We start from the raw sequence: 15,103 nt of genomic DNA, 5'->3' as shown, positions 1-15,103 counted from the left end.
GAAGGGAAGTATACTGACGAGCAATTGCAAAAGTAGAGGTCAAGAGATGAAGCCAACATTCGGAAGCTGTATTCTAAAGAGGATGGCATAGTGTGTACCAAGATAGACTATGGGTTCCTAGTGGAAATTCTTTGAGGAAAGTCGTTATGAAAGAAGCTCATGATACTCCGTACTCCATTCATCCTAGAAGCACGAAGATGTACAAGGATCTTAAATTATATTATTGGTGGCCGTGCTTGAAGAGAGATATCCTGCTATTTGTATCCGAGTGTTTGACATGTCAGTAAGTTAAAGCAGAGCATCAGAGTCCAATAGGGAAACTTAAGCCACTTCCTATTCTCGAGTGCAAATGGAAAAATATCACCATGAACTTTGTTATGGGATTACCGAGGACTGTCAAGGGGTTTAATGCTATATATGTGATAGTGGATCTTACGAAATCAGCGCATTTTCTACCTATCAAGACGACATTCACTATGACACAGTATGCCGATTTGTACATTCCAGAGATTATTCGTCTGCATGGGTTTCATGTAACTATTGTTTCTGACAGAGATCCAGGTCTACATCGTATTTCTGGAAGGGTCTGCATGCTGCGATGGGGTCTAAATTGTTATTCAGTACAACATTCCATCATCAAACCGATGGTCAATCTGAAAGAGTTATTCAAATTTTAGAGGATCTACTTTGAGCTTGTGTCATTGATTTTCAAGGAAGTTGGGAACCGAAATTACCTCTAGTGAAGTTTACCTAAAATAATAGCTATCAATCATCAATAGAGATGGCTCCATACGAGGCGCTATATGGGAGGAAGTGTAGATCCCTATACATTGGGACGAGGTTGGTGAACGAGGAGAGTTTGGACCAGACTTGATCAAGCACACCGCTGTAATGCCCTAGATTGTATATGGATGAAATGAAAAGATGAAGTGTTGCTTGAAGAAAGGGACCGCACCTGAGCCTAGAAAAGCACCGCACCCGCGGTGCATGGGCAGAAAGTTGGCCATTTTTACAGTAGGGTCACCGCACCCGCGGTCCAAGAAAGAGTGCACCCACGGTTGATGGACAGAGAGTTGGAGATTATTTACAGAAATGACACGGCACCCGCGGTGCAGAACTAACCGCACCCGCGGTCGATGTTTAGGCAAATGTGGATAGACCGCCGAAGCTTGAGCGCACCCGCGGTTCATGAACTACCGCACCCGCGGTCATGCGTGTTACTTGAAAAATATGACACTTGCCCCTCAACATGCAAGATATATATATGACTTGTACGTCCTTTCTTCATTCTCCAGCTGCAAGGAACAAGAGCAAGGTTCAGAATTCCTCAACTCTCATTATAACTTAGATTGTGAATTGCAAAAGATCGAGCCACCCGAATTTCGATCCGACTTCGGTTCCGTACTCCTCTTGTTACCATCTACAAAAGGATGTAAGTATTTCTACATTTCAACATGTTTTGAAGTTGAGATATTGGAAGAAATCAGATATGATTATTATTAGATGTTCTTGAGATTATAAGCAACGTATATTCGCAACCGGATTGAAGAACGGACATCTTATGATATTGTTATTATTTTTCAGCACATATATGAATGAGATTTTACAGATTTTGAGGTTAAGGAACATATTAGTGATGACTATGAGTTATTGTTATGATTATTGATGTTTGAGATGACCGGTATCGCAAGATTACGCCGTTATGCCGTTGAAATGTACCGAGATTGAATATTGATTCGTATGTGTATTGAATCGAGTTAGAAATTGATAGAATGCATCTTGAATATGTCGTTTCAGATTGATATTGACAGATTCGACAACGAGACTTCGACTGCTACGAACGACAAGAAGGTAAAATTCATGTTTTGTTTGGGGAAGACACAACTCAAATAAGATTCAATTTGAGTTTCCCAACAAAATCACATACTAGATTAGTTGTTTATCTTTTGATATGATTATGACTTGTTTATAGATTATATTCAAATCTGTTGATATGATTATGCATTTATAGATTTATATTCATGCATTTGAGATAGGAAAGTCATTGGCAGATTTGCCAAACTTCTAGACGTTCGGTGTATCGACGCATAGGAGCAGACATCCTCCGATTGTAGACATTCGATACAGACATGACCGAAGTCTAGGAATAAGACGTACAGTTATCCCGATTGGGAGGGTAGGTGACAGACAGTGACGTCTTATTCACACCGGGATCTCTAGAGTAGAGTCGAGTCGAGTCAAGACATGAGTTGATTTGAATTGCATGCTTATATAGATTGGTTTCATAGACTATGGAACCTATTGTTATTGTTTTCATTCATGATTTTTGATTATGTATCAGCATGTATACATGTTTTATACTGGGATTTGTTCTCACCGGAGTTTTCGGCTGTTGTTATGTCTGTATGTGTGCATAACAACAGGTGGGGCAGGATCAGGGTCGCGACAGAGATGAGAGATGGACATAGCGTGGTGATCACGGGCGTAGCAGATGAACTAGTAGTTGTACTTTTGATGTGTACTGTATTTAATTACTGGTTTGTAGAATATGAATAAAACGAGGCATGTATATTATGTTTGTTGTAACGAAATGAATATAGAATTATCTTGTGCCTGAGTTATAAACATTGGATTTAATGATAAAAGCAAAATTTTGACCCGTATTTTTGAACAATGATCCGATAAATCCTGAAAAAAACTGAGTTAGAGCCCGGGTCCCCACAACAGGTGGTATCAGAGCAGTAAGTTCTGTAGACTGAGATAGAATAGAATGAGCGGGGTAGATCGAGTCTTCTTCCTTGCTATTGATGTGCTAGCATGATTTAATGCTTTCCCTATTATATGTTGTATTGTATCTGAGTTGGTTTACAGCATATACTTATAAAGACTGAATCAGAACCGATTCTGGATCAGAGGTATATACACAGAGGAGTGCTGAGACAGATTGTATGGATTGTATCCTAATCTGTTTGATAATCAGATATGCCGCCTAGAAGAATACCACAACCAGCTGCAGGTCAAGTGCTAGAACAAGGTAGTACGTCAGGTACTCAGATGGATGCTACTGCGACACCGATGGCGACTTTGTTGAAGAGATTTCAATCATTCCATCTACCTACCTTGAAGGGCACAGAAAATGCAGTTGATTGAAAGCTGGTTGGATGATATAGAGATGTTATTTGAATCACTTGCCTATACAGATGAACGTAGGGTGAAGCTGATTGGGCATCAATTGCAAGAAGTGGCCAAGAGTTGGTAGCTAACGGCGAAACGAGCCTTAGAACATCGAGGTAGATGAATTTTATCAATGTTTCTTTCCAGTGTCATACCGAAAAGACAAAGGGTCAGAGTTTGCCAACTTGAAACAGGGGCAATGGAACATAGAGGAGTATGTTGCCAAATTCTCGTCCTTGCTTCGATTTGCACCTCATGTAGCATGGAATGATGAGGCAGTTGCAGATCAATTCATAAATGGTTTGAATCGGATATCTTCACCTTAGTGAACACGGGGCGACCCAACACTTTTTCTGAGGCGCTGAATCGAGCGAAGGGAGCAGAGGCTGGCTTGATTAGGCAGCGAGGAGCTTCCTATAGTGTTCAGGGCCAGAGACCGCCACGGCCTGCCGTACAGTTTCCACCACCTCCTCCTCTATTTGATAGTGGAAGCAGTAGTAGTGGCAAGAAGGATTTTTTGAAAGTTAAGGGTAAGCAGTTTAAGAGATCAGGGAGCAGTTCGTCGAGCTCCAGTGGGTCAAGACAGAGAGGTCCTGGCCAGAGTATAGATGGGACAGGTGTGTATTGTACTACTTGTGGAGGCCGACATGCCACAGAGCAGTGTCAGGGAGTGATGGGCAGATGTAACATATGTAAGCAACAGGGACATTTCGCCAGAGTCTGTCCCCAGAGAGGTGCCCAGAGATTTCAGAGTGCAGAGTCATCAGCAATAGTGACTCAGCCTGAGAGGCAAGCTTCGTCTGTCCATTCCTTCCAGCCGCCGCATACACAGTCCCAACCTAGAGCCAGAGGTGGCCAGACAGTGAGCCAACCTCCCAGACAACAAGCTCAGGTGTTTGCATTGACGGAAGAGCAAGCCCAAGATGCACCAGACGATGTGATTGCAGGTAACTGTTTTCTTTGTGGTTATCCTGCATATGTATTGATAGATACAGGTGCATCACATACATTCATATCAGAACATTTTGCATTGACACATGCATTGCCTGTAGAGTCATTGTCTACTGTAGTGTCTATTTCTTCTCCGTTGGGAAGTGGTCTGATATCTATAACTTCAGTTAGACATTGTATACTACAGTTTGAAGGGCATGAGATCGATTTAGAATGTGTTGTACTTGGTTTATCTGATTTTGATTGTATTGTCGGGATTGACATGTTGACTAAGTACAGAGCCACCGTAGACTGTTTTCACAAGATTGTCAGATTCAGACCTGAAATGACAGGGGAGTGGAAATTCTACGGTAAGGGTTCCAGATCTCGGATTCCCTTAGTATCTGCCCTGACTATGAGTAGATTGTTGCAACAAGGAGCAGAAGGGTTCCTTATTTATTCAGTAGATTTACAGAAATCGAGCCCGGCATTGGCAGATTTGCCAGTAGTACGGGAGTTTGCAAATGTATTTCCTGACGAGATTCCAGGGTTACCTCCAGCCCGAGAGGTAGATTTTAGCATTGATCTTATTCCAGGTACCGTTCCTATTTCGAGAGCCCCGTATAGGATGGCGCCGATAGAACTGAAAGAATTGAAAGCACAACTAGAAGATCTTCTAGCCAAGGGATATATCAGACCCAGTGTATCTCCTTGGGGTGCACCAGTGCTATTTGTGCGAAAGAAAGACGGTTCTATGAGATTGTGTATAGATTACAGGCAACTGAACAAGGCAACGATAAAGAACAAATATCCTTTGCCTCGTATCGACGACTTATTTGATCAGTTGCAGGGATCTTCTATCTATTCCAAGATCGATCTGAGATCTGGATATCACCAGCTGCGAGTACGAGATATTGATATACCAAAGACAGCATTTCGAACCAGGTATGGACATTACGAATTTATTGTCATGCCTTTTGGTTTAACGAATGCTCCAGCGGTATTTATGGGACTGATGAACCGCGTCTTTCAGAGATATTTAGATGAGTTTGTGATTTTTTTTATCGATGATATTTTGGTGTATTCAAAGAATTTGAATGAGCATGCCAACCACTTGAGAATTGTGTTGCAAACATTGAGAAATGAAAGATTGTATGCTAAACTGTCAAAGTGTGAGTTTTGGATGAGACAGGTTGTCTTCTTGGGTCATATCATATCTGGAGATTGTATTTCTGTGGATCCGAGTAAAGTGGAAGCTGTAATCAGTTGGCCGAGACCGACTTCGGTGCCTGAGATACGCAGTTTCATGGGTCTAGCAGGGTACTACAGACGATTCATCAAAGATTTCTCTAGCATTGCGAAGCCGATTACCCAGTTGACGCAAAAGAATACACCATTTGTGTGGTCGGAAGATTGTGAATCCAGTTTCCTAGAGTTGAAGAAAAGGCTGACCAGTGCACCTGTCTTGATGATTCCTTCGGGTACTGGTGATTTCGTTGTATATTGTGATGCATCTCACAGAGGGCTGGGATGTGTTCTTATGCAACGAGGTCATGTGATCGCATATGCCTCTAGACAGCTGAAGCCACACGAGATTCGATACCCCATTCATGATCTTGAATTGGCGGCTATCGTATTTGCATTAAAGATTTTACGTCATTATCTTTATGGTGAGAAAATTGAGATTTAATCTGACCATAAAAGCCTGAAGTATCTGTTTTCTCAGTCAGAGTTGAACATGAGGCAGTGTCGATGGCTTGATCTACTGAAAGATTTTGATTGCGAGATCAAGTACTATCCAGGGAAGTCAAATGCAGCAGCAGATGCCTTGAGTCGAAAGGTTTGTGCCCTATCCTTATCGACGATAGGTGTTTCGAATTTAGTTGAAGATTGTTGTTTGTCTGGTTTAGCATTTGACACAGATAGTAGACCATTGAGACTTGCCACGATTCAAGTTGAGCCAGATTTGATTATGAAAATCAAAGAAGCTCAAAGAACAGATCAGAATATACAGAAGTCAATTCAGATGATCAGATCAGGACATCAGTCTGAATATCAGGTACGTGATTTTGTCCTGAATGTGAATAACTGTATTGTAGTGCCAGATGTTTCAGAGTTGAAACAACAAATATTGTCAGCAGCACACTGTAGTCGGTTCAGCATTCACCCTGGTGGCAGAAAGATGTACAACGACTTGAAGACACCGTTCTGGTGGAAACAAATGAAATCAGATGTTGCCGAATATGTGTCTAAGTGCTTAAATTGCCAACAGGTGAAGGCCGAAAGAAAGAAACCCGGAGGTTTACTTCAGAGTTTGTCTATTCCTGAATGGAAATGGGATCACATTTCCATGGATTTCGTGACGAAGTTACCTCGATCATCCCGGGGTTGTGATGCGATTTGGGTTGTGATAGACAGATTGACCAAATCAGCGTGTTTTATTCCGTACAGAATGACGTACAGACATGATCAGATGGCTGGGATATATGTCCGAGAGGAAGTCAGATTACATGGTGTGCCGAAGTCTATCGTATCAGATCGTGATCCACGATTCACTTCTCACTTTTGACACAGTCTGCAGCAGGCTTTAGGTACAACATTGCACCTAAGTAATGCTTATCATCCACAGACAGATGGACAGTCAGAGCGGACTATCCAGACTTTAGAGGACATGTTGAGAGCTGTAGTGCTAGACTTTGGCACTAGTTGGCAAGATTCACTACCGTTGTGTGAATTCTCGTACAACAACAGCTATCAAACGAGCATAGAGATGGCACCGTTTGAGGCGTTATATGGCAAGAAGTGCAGATTTCCTCTATATTGGGGTGATATATCTGAGGTACCAGAACTTGGGCCTACTATGATTCGTGAGATGACCGAGAGGGTAAAGATAATTCAGAAGAGGATGAAGACGGCACAGGATAGGCAAGCCAAGTATGCCAATATCAGATGTAGACCGCTAGTATTTGAACAAGGAGACAGAGTGTTTTTGAAGATTTCTCCTTTCAGAGGCGTTGTCAGATTTGGCAAACGCGGGAAGTTGTCTCCTAGATACATCGGTCCATACGAGATTCTTGAGAAGATTGGCGATCGAGCATATCGACTGGCTCTTCCTCCTTCTCTATCCGAGATACATGACGTTTTTCATGTATCGTTGCTGCGTAGATATATGCCAGATTATTCTCATGTCATTCGGCCTGACGAAGCTGAGTTGGATCAAACGTTGAGTTATATTGAACAACCGATACAGATTCTTGATCGGAAAGAAAAACAACTCAGAACCAAGACTATTCCACTAGTGAAAGTCCAGTGGAATCGTCATGGCACCGAGGAAGCGACTTGGGAGACAGAAGCAGATATGAGACAGAAATATCCCGAGTTATTCTCATGATGTGAGTATTTATTCAGCTTTTGATTTTACTGCTGTTTGTAAATACTTTGATTAATTGATTTCACGTTCGAGGACGAACTAATATCTAAGAGGGGGAGAAATGTAATGCCCTAGATTGTATATGGATGAAATGAAAAGATGAAGTGTTGCTTGAAGAAAGGGACCGCACCCGCGCCTAGAGAAGCACCGCACCCGCGGTGCATGGGCAGAACGTTGGCCATTTTTACAGTAGGGTCACCGCACCCGCGGTCGAAGAAAGAGTGCACCCGCGGTTGATGGACAGAGAGTTGGAGATTATTTATAGAAATGACACTGCACCCGCGGTGCAGAACTAACCGCACCCGCGGTCGATGTTTAGGCAAATGTGGATGGACCGCCGAAGCTTGAGCGCACCCGCGGTTCATGAACTACCGCACCCGCGGTCATGCGTGTTACTTGAAAAATATGACACTTGCCCCTCAACATGCAAGATATATATATGACTTGTACGTCCTTTCTTCATTCTCCAGCTGCAAGGAACAAGAGCAAGGTTCAGAATTCCTCAACTCTCATTATAACTTAGATTGTGAATTCCGAAAGATCGAGCCACCCGAATTTCGATCAAACTTCGGTTCCGTACTCCTCTTGTTACCATCTACAAAAGGATGTAAGTATTTCTACATTTCAACATGTTTTGAAGTTGAGATATTGGAAGAAATCAGATATGATTATTATTAGATGTTCTTGAGATTATAAGCAACGTATATTCGCAACTGGATTGAAGAACGGACATCTTATGATATTGTTATTATTTTTCAGCACATATATGAATGAGATTTTACAGATTTTGAGGTTAAGGAACATATTAGTGATGACTATGAGTTATTGTTATGATTATTGATGTTTGAGATGACCGGTATCGCAAGATTACGCCGTTATGCCGTTGAAATGTACCGAGATTCAATATTGATCCGCATGTGTATTGAATCGAGTTAGAAATTGATAGAATGCATCTTGAATATGTCGTTTCAGATTGATATTGACAGATTCGACAAAGAGACTTCGACTGCTACGAACGACAAGAAGGTAAAATTCATGTTTTGTTTGGGGAAGACACAACTCAAATAAGATTCAATTTGAGTTTCCCAACAAATTCACATACTAGATTAGTTGTTTATGTTTTGATATGATTATGATTTGTTTATAGATTATATTCAAATCTGTTGATATGATTATGCATTTATATATTTATATTCATGCATTTGAGATAGGAAAGTCATTGGCAGATTTGTCCAAACTTCTAGACGTTCGGTGTATCGACGCATAGGAGCAGGCATCCTCCGATTGTAGACATTCGATACAGACATGACCGAAGTCTAGGAATAAGACGTACAGTTACCCCGATTGGGAGGGTAGGTGACAGACAGTGACATCTTATTTACACCGGGATCCCTAGAGTAGAGTCGAGTTGAGTCAAGACATGAGTTGATTTGAATTGCATGCTTATATAGATTGGTTTCATAGACTATGGAACCTATTGTTATTGTTTTCATTCATGATTTTTGATTATGTATCAGCATGTATACATGTTTTATACTGGGATTTGTTCTCACCGGAGTTTCCGGCTGTTGTTATGTCTGTATGTGTGCATAACAACAGGTGGGACAGGATCAGGGTCGCGACAGAGATGAGAGATGGACATAGCGTGGTGATCACGGGCGTAGCAGATGAACTAGTAGTTGTACTTTTGATGTGTACTGTATTTAATTACTGGTTTGTAGAATATGAATAAAACGAGGCATGTATATTATGTTTGTTGTAACGAAATGAATATAGAATTATCTTGTGCCTGAGTTATAAACATTGGATTTAATGATAAAAGCAAAATTTTGACCCGTATTTTTGAACAATGATCCGATAAATCCGGAAAAGAATTGATTTAGAGCCTGGGTCCCCACACCGCTGAGTTAGTATTAAAGATACGAGATAGGATGAACACTGCACATAGTTGACAGAAAAGCTATGCCGATAAGCGTAGAAGGGGGTTAGAGATGGTCGTGGGTCACCATGTGTTTGTAAAAATAGCACCTATGAAGGGTGTTATGAGATTTGGCAAGAAAGAAAAGCTCAGTCCGAGATACAATGGACCATTTGAGATTTTGGAAAATGTTGGGACACTAGCCTATAGAGTGGCGTTGCCACAGGTGCTAGCCAGAGTGCATAATGTGTTCCACATCTCGATGCCACGAAAGTACATGTCGAATCCTTCACATGTACTAAATTATGAGCCTCTGCAGTTGACTCCAAATATGTCATATGAAGAAAGACCTACACAAATCCTAAGAAGACAAGAAAGAAGACCACAAAACAAGGTTATTCCAATGTTCAAAGTCAAGTGGCTGAATCACTTAGAAGAAGAAGCTACTTGGGAGACTGAGAGGGACATGAAGAGTCGCTATCGGGAGTTATTCGATAAGTTCCAATTTCGAGAACGAAATTTTATTTAAGGGAGGGGGAATTATAAGGTCCAAAAATAAAAAAACATAATCCAACTGCACGCAAATCTAGGAAAATGAAAAATGACCAATTGAATAATTTTAATGGCATGAGTTAATTATTATATGCATGATTACATGTTAAAATAGGATTTTATTATTAGAATGCATAAAACTCTATTTTTTTAATGTTATTCAAAATGCGATCGAGGAACGGAGACTGAGGGCTGAAAAAGGGAAAATATTTTTATTAAATAATTGTTTTAATTATTTAAAATAGCGTTGATACTAAATGATATTTTCGAAAATGAAGTTTTTGAGGTGATTTTATACGCCGAGTTGTAATTTTTAACAGTATTCAAATTTCGACATACTAAATGATATTTTCGAAAATGAAGTCTTTTGAGGTGATTTTATACGCCGAGTTGTAATTTTTAACGGTATTTAATTTTCGACGAAAATATGAACTTTTTGACAACTAGACTAATAATTTCTTGAACTTTCTTAAAAAATATTTTAAATATGCAGTAATGGACTTAATGGGCCTATTATGCTAGAATAATGGGCTCTAGCTTGCACACTTGTATAATTAGCAAAATAAAACCCTAAAACCCCTAAAACCAAACACAATACACATGCCCCTCCCCTCAAACACGCAAGGACTCTTTCCCACCAACAACAACACACGCAGACACGCAACTTAAGAGGAAATAACCACGGTTTGAAGGAAAAATAGCCTAGGGTCTTCTACGTCGCCGTTCTTCGAATCGCTACAACGTTTTCGTGCGTAAATATACGCAAAGACACGCAATAATTCTTTCTTTTCTCATCTATCACACCCTAATATGTGTTTAATTATTGTTTGCATGGAAAAAATGATTTATTTATGGAAATTTTCGTTTATATGCATAGACACATGAATAAGGTATGATTTATGTTCCAAAAACTTAATATATTATTATATGAAGGGACTGCCATGTTAAAGGATCATAGAGGGACATTTTTACTCGAGTTTAAGGGCCTAGACAAGAACACACTACGACTGCACAAGTGACGAATGAGGCTTGAGCGAATTATTGTTGTTAAGGTTCACAAGGGTTCGACTTTGATGGAATTAGGAATGGATGGTGCGCGGGACTCTTTTAGGGTGAAGGTCTGGGCTCGTGAGGGTCCTGGTCTCGATCCAAGATGGTCCACGTGAATCTAGAAGAGTGGGAAGAGAAAGGCGCACGAATATGACTCTTCCTAGCCGCGGCTGCGCGTAGGAGACGAAGTTGGCACTAGTACACGGATGGGCCGTGGGGGCTGGGTCAAGGGGACTCAAAAGGGGTTAGTCATGTTCACGAGGGGCTGGGCTCAGAGGTGGCTCAATGGCAAGGGTCATAGCTGGGTTTCAAAGAGTCCTAGGGTTGTAGGGCATCTCGGCCGCAACACTTGTCTTGTGCAGGTGGCTCGGCGTTTGCTAGGGTTGAGTCCTAGGGGTCCAAAGGGTTCATAGAGGGTATGCGAAGGGTTTGGATCGGGGTGGCTCTGGCTTTGCTCGAAGAAATTGCTTTATGGCTCGAGGGTAACTTGTTAGGGTCCAGTTAGGGTTTTAAATGGATAAAGGGTTTGAAAGTGTTTCAACGGGGGTCGAATCTGAAACGTCTGCCCTTTTTATTGCTTAAAAAGTACTAGAGATTTTTTTTCCTCAACATGACATGACATAAAACATTTTTCATGATCATAAACATTTTTCCTTTTCCTTTGTTGAATTCAGATCGTTAATTGTGACTTTCCTTACATGACATGAACATGAAAAATCGATGGATCCATCTACATGAAACCGCAGTACAGGGCGGCGGGGGACACCAGCAACACTCTCACCGGTCAACTGGGCCCTGGCCTATCCTGATCGAATAGAAATACGATCGTCGGGGTTCCCTCGGGGGCCTTTTCCCATAAATGGGTTCCCTCTGGGGCCTTTTTCCCTCACGATATTCTCATTCTTACCGTTACCACATATTCGTAATGATGAAAATACGATTGTCGTTATCCCACTGGGACCGTCACCCTCACGACATCCCCAACATTAACGAATTAGTCACAATTACTTCACTTCCTTCAACATTTACATTCTCATCACTTTATAAAAATCATGCATAAAATAACATTTTTTGTTTTTGAAACCAAGCATGCAACATGTCTTTTAAATGTCTTCCTTAATTCATAAAAATCTCAATGGACATTTAAAAATCATAATTTAATCATAAAAATTTCATAAACATTCAAAAATAGTCTTGATATCATAAAAATAGCATTTAGGGCAGTGCCATGACCTTTACTAATTTTTTAGGTGTAAAAAGACTGTTTTACCCCTGGCCTCGCAATTTTACGTTTTTGACTTTTTCTTGAATTCATTGACTCTAACATGTCCTAAATAAGTATTTAAGCCTAAATTAATTTTCTCATATTTTTATTTGGCTTAAATCGATGACTTTTAATTTAATCTTTAAATGTGACGTATTAATGCGTTTTAATCACGAATTAAACCAAACCTGAAAATAAAATTCCCAAATTAAAAACTTAGAGTTCTAATAATTATTTGAGCTTAAATATAATTTTTCATAATTTTATTAAGCCTAAATCTAGGCGTTTCCCTATTCGTTTTTAAACTTAGACGTACTTCCTAGTTTTGACTCGTATGGACTCGAAACTTAACCAAACTTTACCAAACTTGAACCAAAGCTTAATAACACCTAAATAACCCATATACAACCAAATTCCAGCCCATTAAGTCCCTTGAATATGCCTAGAAAGCTACTGAATTTTTCTACACAAGAGTCCTAGTCCTAATATGATTCGAACCTAGGCAAGCTTCGCCTCTAGCCCTTAACCACCATGTCCAGCCTCTACCCATCCTTCCTATGCAGCCCAATTAAGTATAGTGGACCCTACCTAACCGCATCTAGCAGCCGTGACCCTCAAAGACTCCTAGTCGAAGAGTCCTTTCCCTAAGGAGTCTATTTTCGTTTTTATTCCTTCCCTATTTTTTTCAGCATTTAAACATACACCTAGGGACCATTAAACATGTGAAAAAACATCCCTTCAAGTACCCCTACCATGGCAGCCCCTTTGTGCATCATTATGAAGAGTTTTAAAAAATGAAAACACTAGTTTTGTGCATATATAGCCATTAAAACAAAAATATAAAAGTTGTATCATGTTTTTCATGCAATCATGTATCAAACAAACAATATGGTGTGAAAGATGAGAAAAAGAAGATTAAGGCGTGCCTTTGTGTAGTACCCGAAAAACCAATATGCGTAAATATGTGCATAATATCTATTATTTAATTTTAAATGATTATTATTATAGGAATTTGTTGATTTAATTGCATTTAAATCATTTACGTTATTTTTATAAGGATTTCAAATCGCGTATTTCAAATTTTAACTTTTTTGATATATACGCGAGACCGGACAGGAGATAGGAAATTGGAGATGAATTTTATGATCCAAAAATATTCCTAAATTTATTCCGAGCTAAGAAATAATTTATTTTAATTAAATCAAGTGAATTTAAGTCTAATTTAATTAATTAATCACCAATTTAATTGTAGGCTTCTTAATTCATCAAGATTATGCTTAATTAACTTTTTAATCAAGCTTATCTAACATAGGATTCTACTTAGCAAAACTTAAACAAATCCTACACCAATTTGGGAAGACAAGTCTCGGTCCTCTCCACTCCACACAATCCCCAACTTGACACTATTTAACTCCCCCAACAACAAAAGAAAGACCACCCATTCATCATGCATGTTTCCCCCCCAACTTGACATCATTTACTCCTCCATGCACCACCTTATTTGACCACAAGCCTTCACCACCTTCTTCACTCCACCTAGCACAAAAATTCAGAAGAAAACTCATCCAATAATCGTGAGCCATCAAGAGAGAAAAGAGAGAAAACAAGAAAGAAAAGAGAATTCCGTCTCCGCCGCGCCGCGTTCGTCGTAATCGATTTGTTTTCGTTTCAAACAAATCCAAGGCATGTCTATATTATTTCTTTGCTCTTCAATCAAGTTATATATCTATTTTTAAACCATTACATGTGCTTGATCTATGACAAAACCGAAATCATGTCAAGAACTTTCGAAAAACATTGTACAGAATTTTCGGCTCTTCCCACATGCACTTCACGTTCTTTGTTGTTTTTGTGGTTACAGGGTTGGCTCGACTTCCAGGAACTCAAGGCTGCTTTTAGACATGATATAGGGTGTGTTAGGAAGTGAGTTGTCTATTGGTTTCATCCCTTCTCCCCCTTGCATCATGTTTTGGACAGCAACTCCCCAGCATGTCATTTTGTGTTTCGATTTGCATGTTTATTGTCTAAGGTAAAGATTCTGATCTTGGCTGCCCTAGAGGCTGAAGCCATGGTTAGAACATTTCCTTGAAATGTCTAGGACGTGACCAAGATGCCCTTTCATGGCTTGGTTCATGGTCCCATCAGTTTTCAAAATAAAGAAGAACAGCCCCCTTCGGTTTTAAAATTCTGGTTTTTTGTTGAGTGTGTTGAGTTTCGGTTTTTAGGTGTCAAGTGGGTTTTTGTTGGATTCTAGCCCTTAACCATGACTCATACAACACCTTAGCATGTCTAGCATAGACCATTGTTAACCTCATATCCATTGGATCCTTCATTTGACAGCAAAACAAGCAACGCCCCTAGGCGTGCAATGTGCGTGTTCTCGGGTGAAGCTTGTATTGTCGTAGGTGTTGGCAGAAATTGTGTTTGGCCTAAGGCCCTTAGCCATGGTTCAAACCATACCTTAGGATGTTGGTAAGAGGCTCTGGCCGGTGGTTCAAGTGCCAATGACCATTAGCCTTGAAAACGACGCAAGGAAGCGCAACAGCTGCTGCTGTAATTTTCTGGACAGAAACTTTGCCTTCGGTTCAGAGGTGTGTTTCGAGCTCTTGTTTGGCTTTTAGTCTATGGACATGGACTGGACAGTGCCTTATTGAGTTAAGAAGGTCATGTTTTTGGCGGTTTGTGATTTGGTCAAGTTTAGAGGTCGTACGAGAATTTACGGTGCAATGTGCCAAAGTGACTCTCGAAAGAGCGTTTCATGATTTTGGCCTCCATGCACAATTTT

The sequence above is a fragment of the Primulina tabacum genome, chromosome 4 (assembly GCF_025594145.1).
Source record: "Primulina tabacum isolate GXHZ01 chromosome 4, ASM2559414v2, whole genome shotgun sequence".
NCBI classification, from domain to species: Eukaryota; Viridiplantae; Streptophyta; class Magnoliopsida; order Lamiales; family Gesneriaceae; genus Primulina; species Primulina tabacum.
Note: the sequence above shows the minus strand (reverse complement) of the source record.